This window comes from Echeneis naucrates, chromosome 21, assembly GCF_900963305.1.
Source record: "Echeneis naucrates chromosome 21, fEcheNa1.1, whole genome shotgun sequence".
Taxonomy (NCBI): domain Eukaryota; kingdom Metazoa; phylum Chordata; class Actinopteri; order Carangiformes; family Echeneidae; genus Echeneis; species Echeneis naucrates.
Genome location: NC_042531.1, coordinates 7,025,073 through 7,032,171, shown reverse-complemented (window position 1 = coordinate 7,032,171; position 7,099 = coordinate 7,025,073). Strand labels below are relative to the sequence as shown.

At 42.7% G+C, this 7,099-nt stretch overlaps 1 long non-coding RNA gene across 1 annotated transcript; it reads left to right on the top strand.

Moving 5' to 3' along the window:
* The first annotated feature begins 214 nt into the window (after positions 1-214).
* LOC115062270 (uncharacterized) lies at positions 215-5,947 on the top strand. The gene is made up of 2 exons (XR_003842372.1): positions 215-272; positions 3,003-5,947. It is a non-coding gene; the product is annotated as an uncharacterized LOC115062270 (long non-coding RNA).
* Positions 5,948-7,099: the final 1,152 nt, after the last annotated feature.

The window sequence follows — 7,099 nt, the reverse complement described above, 5'->3', positions numbered from 1 at the left end:
GACATTACATGTGCTGTGCATTATTAGTTATTTTGTTTTATTCATCTGAACAATCATTTTCTTGGATTTAAAGTGCCCATTATTCTCTTTAATATAGGCCACGTGATTTTTTTCCCCTCTGTATAGTGAAGCGATAGTGTAAATGTGAAAAGGGGAACTTTTGCCACTGAAGCTGTTCCATCCCGAGTCGTCTCAGGTGGAAACTTCCGCCACGCCTCTGACGTCATCTGGACGGTGAGCTGCACGCGTCAAACTTGATCTGTATTACACAGGTAAATTATCTTGTCGGTGAAGGTCACGAATATAAACCTTTTAAAGCTTGTTGGCCTGTTAGAAGTTATTTATAAATCTTGATACGTGTCGGTTTTATCTCGTAGTTGTTGTTGTTACCTGAGCGCTGTCTCGCAGGCAGCTCGTCAGGTGTTCGCTTTGCTTATGTTCCTCATCGGTTAATTTGTTATCCTGCATTGAAACGTGTTGTTAAAGTCAGGTCGGGGCTGTTTTGGCAGTAAAACTTAGACTGGATGCAAACATTCGCCTCATCATGAATGAATACACTCTCTGTCCCACACCCTGACCTCCACTTTGCTGCTTTCTGTGTTGGCTCTGAAAGTTGGCCTTAGTTACAAATCCTGAAGCTTCCTTTTGTGTAATCCAACGTAACCTCAGCCTAGTTTCACAAACATTTTCATCATATGCTGGTTTTTATTGTTGAGGGAGGTCTCCCTTCGTGTTTGCTCCCATACAATTCAGTGACGAGCAGAAAACAAATTTACATCTCTATCTGAATTTCTATGCCACGAACACAGTCCATCCTGTCTTGGTCCATTTTTAACCCATTGTATCGCAATATATATATATATATATATTTTTTTTTTTCCCTCCTAACTTTGCTTCAGTAGAGTCTTGTCTCATTTATGGCACTCAAATCCACAAATTCCCTTTAAGTAGAACTCAATCCCCATTATTCTCATCCTGGTATGTTGTTATCATACCACTCAGTCTAACATCAGCAGAGTTGCGTTTTGCTCCTGTGAAGCTTGTCAGTGTAACCAATGGCAGAGTGATAATTCCATGTCTCTGTTTGCTTTAGTGGTTAGCCAGCCTTGTTACTTAGTATGGTGAAAACATTATCTCCATAAAAACTAATCATTTGTATGCCACAAACACCCGTGCATACACAGAAAACGTGGTAAATCTCAACTTGTAAAGACTTTAATGATGGGATGTGTTGGCATTATGCTGCTACACGGCAAAACTTTTGTTTACATAGTGAGTGAAATGCGCTGTCCTTGCCCATGATTTGTTTCAGTTCCAGCCTAGGCCCAGTTCAGTGGTTTCTGGGCAGAGGAAGCTGGCACTGCAGGGACATCTGGACACAAGAGGGGAGCGTCCGCACACAGGCAAACTACAGGGACAGCCGTGCCAGAGAAACAGGCCCCCAGATTTGACGCCAGTGTTATGTTAATTTGATTTGTTAATTCAGTGGCCCTGTTTGAGGGAAATCTGCCACCGACACCTGCCGCCGTTTCCAAAGGCAAGGACGCAGATCCACTGTGACACTGGCTTCATTAAATAAACAAACCAGGTCCCCCATAACACCATTTGGTGGAAGGCACCATCAATTCTTATACATTTAGATCACAGCGATTAGAGATGACACTGAGGAACTACATCCCACTGTTTCACAGATGCACAAGGTGATGCTTCCTGTGCAAGTCTCTGTGTGCTGAGCCCTCGACAATATCTCTGCCTCTTGCCTTAGTGTGTATCATGTTGTTTGCAAATTCTGAGCGCGAGAGGGGCATATGAATGCGCCAAGTGGATTTTCATTCCGTCTCTCAGCTTTCTCTGCCAGAAAAGATGGCGACTGATGTATTTTTCAAGCATAGTTCCACAATCAAAGAGGCTCTTGTGGCCTTTCTGATGCGTCATGTAAATTTTATAAAGTGTGGAGCGGAGGAGAGTCACAGAGAGCAACTGCAGCTCTGAAAAGCCTAATGTCTGTTTGCCTTTAACTCTGACGGGTTGTCTTTGCTCCTGTCTATCTTACTTCCCCTCCACTTACTCTCTCCTCTGTGGATCAAGGCTGGTCAAGGAGAATCTCACCACAGGGCCCGATGTCAGACAGAATGTGTGGACGTGTGTGGATGTCAGAGCTCAGGCAGAGCGGGAGGGAGGGAGGGGGTTGATTCGGTGGGTGAGGTGTAAGGAGCGGGAAAATGTCAAGGCACAGACCTGGCAACTAACCGCACAACCCAGTGTTAGATTTGCATCGTGGAAGAATGCCATGCTGCATGTGAAATGTGCGTCTTTTTTTTTTTTTTTTAACATGTTTACATGTTTCATCTCTGTAACGGTCTCAGACAAGGAATCCAGGCCCTCACACATTTTCCTCAGCTGCAATTCTGGCAGGTCCTCAGCCTACTGTGTGCTTTTCTAATGATTCAATTGGCTCAACGAGCATATGCTCTCCACTGCATCATAAAGTTCAATTAGATGTGTGGTAATGTGATTTGAGTGTGTGTGTGTGTGTGTATCAGTGCAAAATAAGGTTTCTGTTGCTGATCTGCTCATGCTTGTGTGAATGAATCTAAGTGTATTTGTAAAGGGGAGAGAGTGAGAGCCAGAAAGATTTATATTTTTCAGCAAATGTGAAGACAACTATTATCTGATGCATATTTTAAAGCTACAATCAGTGTACAATCAATATCATTATCATTATCATCACCATGTGGTGAAAAAATAAAAATGGCTGCTGGGCTTTGTCAGCCTGCACCTGTTTAGTTTGGCAATGCCAATGAGATCTTGTTGTGTTACTTCACAAAATTATTGCTATTAATGTTACTTGATAACCTGATGATATTTTAACCAGTTCCCAACAATTGAGGATATTTTTGTGTTTGTTTAATAAGTCTAAAAAGTTCAAATTGGAAAAATTCACGATCAGCACATTGACCATTTTTTCTTATGTTTTTCTCTCTTTTCTGTTTGCTTTTTAGCAACCGTCATTAAAGTTGACCAACCTGTGCCATAACTAGTTGAAGTGAGAGTCAACAGTTCATCGCTGTACCGCCTCATGTTCTCATCTGCCACGTCTTTCGCCTGCCTGGGATGTTTACTGCTAAATATTGATAGACATCTGGAGTGCCACTCATCCACCATCAAACTTCAGCCTTCCAGTGAAGTAGGCCCAGCCCTCTGCTCAGTGTCATTCACACATGTGCAGACAGACCCACATACACAATAGCACCTGGGGTGAATCTAAGACTCTGGTCACTATGTGAAGTGCCTGATGTTTAGAAAGATGTTTCTTTCTGAAAGGAACATAAGGAACTGTATTGGGATTGGATGAATCTGCATCTCCATGGTCTTTATAACCGAAACTCAGAATACACAGGCGGTTCTTTACTAAAGTGAGTCCAAGCTTCACAAATATTGTTTTAGAAGCAATTGATTTTGGAAATATTTTCTTTGTCCCCTTTCTATTGCCTGAAAAACAAAACACTATTTTTTTTAGTCCTGTGCTTTTGAGGCTGTTTTGTTTGTGTTTGTCATCCACAGCAATGGTAGAGGGAAAAAGTAAACTCAAGATAAACTGTCGAAAAGCATCAGCACGATTGACAGAATTTGAGCAGTTCTGCTTTCACCACAACCCTCCTCATGTTAGAGAGATACTTGTACGGGGTCAGATTGGAAACATGTTGTGTGAGCACCATGGAGAGAATGATCTTCCATCTTATTAGTGGAGAAATCAGAGTACACTGCACTGGTGTTTACTAGATGCACAAAAGAGGGAGATACAGGAGGAAAAAAACAAGACTCTTTTGTCTTTTTGTAATTATTCATGCCTGGGAGGGATGCTCTCTCTCCTTTGTTTTTGTCAGCTGACACATGTACAGGTACGATGGTGCAGGGTGTGTGTGTGTGTGTTTATGTTTTGTTTTTTTTCCCCCCTTTGTAATCGCACAGAAATGCCAGTTAAATGCACAAATCTCTCTTTGTCTGTCCGTGTATCCGTGTGGGCTGCAGGCAGACAGAACGTGTCTGTTAATGTCTGTGCACATGGGCGACACAGAGCCCGTTCAGCCACGTTGGAAGCAGCAGCTTTCCTCCACTGTCCAAATCAAAGAGAGGCAGGAAGTGGAACAATGAGCCCAGCAGTTTGAGCTGATGGGCTTTTTAAATGCTCCACAGACAACAGCAGCTTGGCGACGACCCTGCCCCGTGCTCTAATCGCTTCAAATGAAGTCATGAAGGAAACATAGCACAGCCAGACCGAGCTCTCCTGTTCCGCAAGGTGCAGCAGCACTTGTTTGTGCAGAATGTCTGGCAATTAAAAATAATTGGGAAGCAGGTTTGCCTGTGAATTTTCCAAGAGTGCCAGTTATGATCTAATGAAGCTTCATTAGGCATGCTGAAAGCTGAGAGCGCCGTATGACAACGGCAATTAGCCAGGATCATAGGCAAAAAATAATCATTAAAAAATACCTCGGCCAAGATTAGCTTTTCACTTAATGACCAATTCATTAGCTAATTGATTTCTTATTAGTTACAGGCAGAGATGACTGTTTGGGGTACTGGTGCCGGTAATTAACAGCATTTACGCCATTAGTCAATCGCCTAATTTTCCAGGAAAACAACTTTGGAGGGGAGCATAGCTGGAGGCTCTGGGCCATTTGCTTTCTGCTCCTCCGCTGTGTTATCTCTTTAATATCGAGAAGGGAATCGTCTTTCAGCTTAGGGGCTGTTAACACGGACTAATACCTACTGATTACCCATTCATGTAATGTGACCACGTGCTTCGTGCCTGAATTCATCTTAGCTGAGATGGATGAGGAGATGGGAGGGGGAGAGATGTGATGTAATTAAAAGGGAAAACAAAATCTAATTTGTCACATTTTATATTTAATGCATCACTTTTCAGCGTGACATCTGGGTTACTTGCACCTATAGATGAGGTGTGTCTGAAGAATTGAGAGGGCACTGGACTAGTTGTTGCTCTCAGCTTGTGAGGCATCTGTGGTCTTCTTCCCTCAATCAGACATGAGTTCAAGCAGGCGAGGGTAGATGGATGAGTACAGTGACAGCTCTTCCCTGCCGACAGCATCTCACTGAGCAGCTTATAATGACTGTCTAGGGAGGGTCTGTAGCGCTGCCCACTACACTAACAAATAGAGCAACAAATATATGAAACACACAGCGTCTGATGTAACTGAATGCTGGTAATCTAGTCCTTCAGTACTAATGATGGCCTGTCAACAGTTTTCTCAGGGTCGATGAATCAGATTACATAATTAGGATCTTATCAAATTTTTACAAAGTTTTGATTAGATTCTTTTAACTGATGCCTCATAAACACTTGACATTTTCCTCCTTGTACTAAAAACCATCAAAAAAAGACCAGCTCTTTTTTTTTTTCTTTTTTCCTCCCGTCCATCTCAGCCTTCGTTGTCCACTTGTATCTGACTTTCCTGGATTGCTCACCTTCTTCTAGTGCGAAAAATTTCTATTTCTTAACCATGTAATCATGGCAGTGTCCAACAGATGCCTCAAATGTCAAAGCTGTGGCATGACAAGTCAAAAATATTGCTTGCCACCTGTTCTTTTCTGTCTAAATGTCACATCTAAGGATGTCAAACTGGGTTTGAGGTCTACAAAAAATTATGTTGAGTTTGGCTCCAGTCACCGTAGATCTGGCCTCTGTCTCTTTTAGAGGAAGGATGAGAAATTCAAAGTGCTGAGATGATAGACATGTCTGAGGGAGGAGAAGCTGTGATTTGGTCCATCAAAGCCTGCTTGTGGCACATGCTGGACCGGTCATGCCTTCAACCTATTTGTGACTCACCAAAACACCCACATAGACATAGATGTGGGTTTATGGTTGTGTCATTACAAGTGTCTGTTCAGTGTAATGTTACCCCCCCCCCCAAAAAAAAAAAAAAAAGTTGTACATAAAATTATAGAAAAAGTGTGTGTCTTTCATAAACAGCCAAAAAGCCCCGTGGCCTGTTTAGGAGAGCGATAACACATTAACCTCCACACACACAAAAACCTTTTCTTTTTTTTTCTTTTTTTTCCCCCCATTGCCATTCACATCCTGATCTTTGGCATCTGTCCTCTATTCACCCACTCACCCTTTCTCCCTCTGCTCAACCGCTCTGTCTTCGTTGGTGGACCATTTCTGTGTTTTTCTTCCTTCAAATGCAGTCTCTCTGCTTCCGTCTCTCCTCTCTCTGTGTCGGGCCCTCAGTTCTGTTAATTAATTCTAATGAAGTCATCTATCAAGAGCTCCTCTTTTCTCACTACCACAACATAAATCACTGTGTAAAAGATGCTATCCCTCTCTCTTGCTATCTGCACTGTGAACAGAAGAGGACAGTCTCTCGCTCTCTTTTTCTCTGCCTCTCTCTTTCTCTCCAGACCAGTCTTTAATTGCATGATTGAGAAAGTGTAGCATCACTCCATAAAAGCTGGTCTGCCTTAAATGGCTGCTCTCTGGCTGACACTGGAGGGACCCCTTATAGCCTGCTGTGGCGAGACACGGCAAATACACACACAAAGCAAGCGACATAAAACAGACACTTATTGTAAATGGGCCTCATTGGTCTCCGAAGACATTGTTAACATGTCTGTGCGTAGGTTTCCCTGCCAAGAGGGAACTTGATCCATCTCCACATTTACTAAATTAATTTCTCTTACAAGCTGTGACTGGCTAACACAGCCCAAATGGGGATTTATTTGCTCCCGCAATAGTGAATTCAAATAAAGCCAGCATCAAACTGACTGCTGCTATGATGGCGTTTGCTTTGTATAACATTTCTTCTTCTTCTTCTAGTGAATGAGCTGTATAAATTAGACAATTACATCTTCTTATCGTTTCAGGTCCCCACACTGTGCCTCCCCCCTCTGAGTACGATGATGCAAACCTGATGCAACAAAACATACACTAGAAGCCCAGACACATCTAAATAATGTATAAGTGATACGTCTTGTTAAGCTTGACTCACAGGTTCAGTTGTCTTCTTGTGCACCAAATGATCAATGTCCTCCTATTATCGTCATGCACTCTCTCCAGTTCCATTCCCACTTCTCCCCG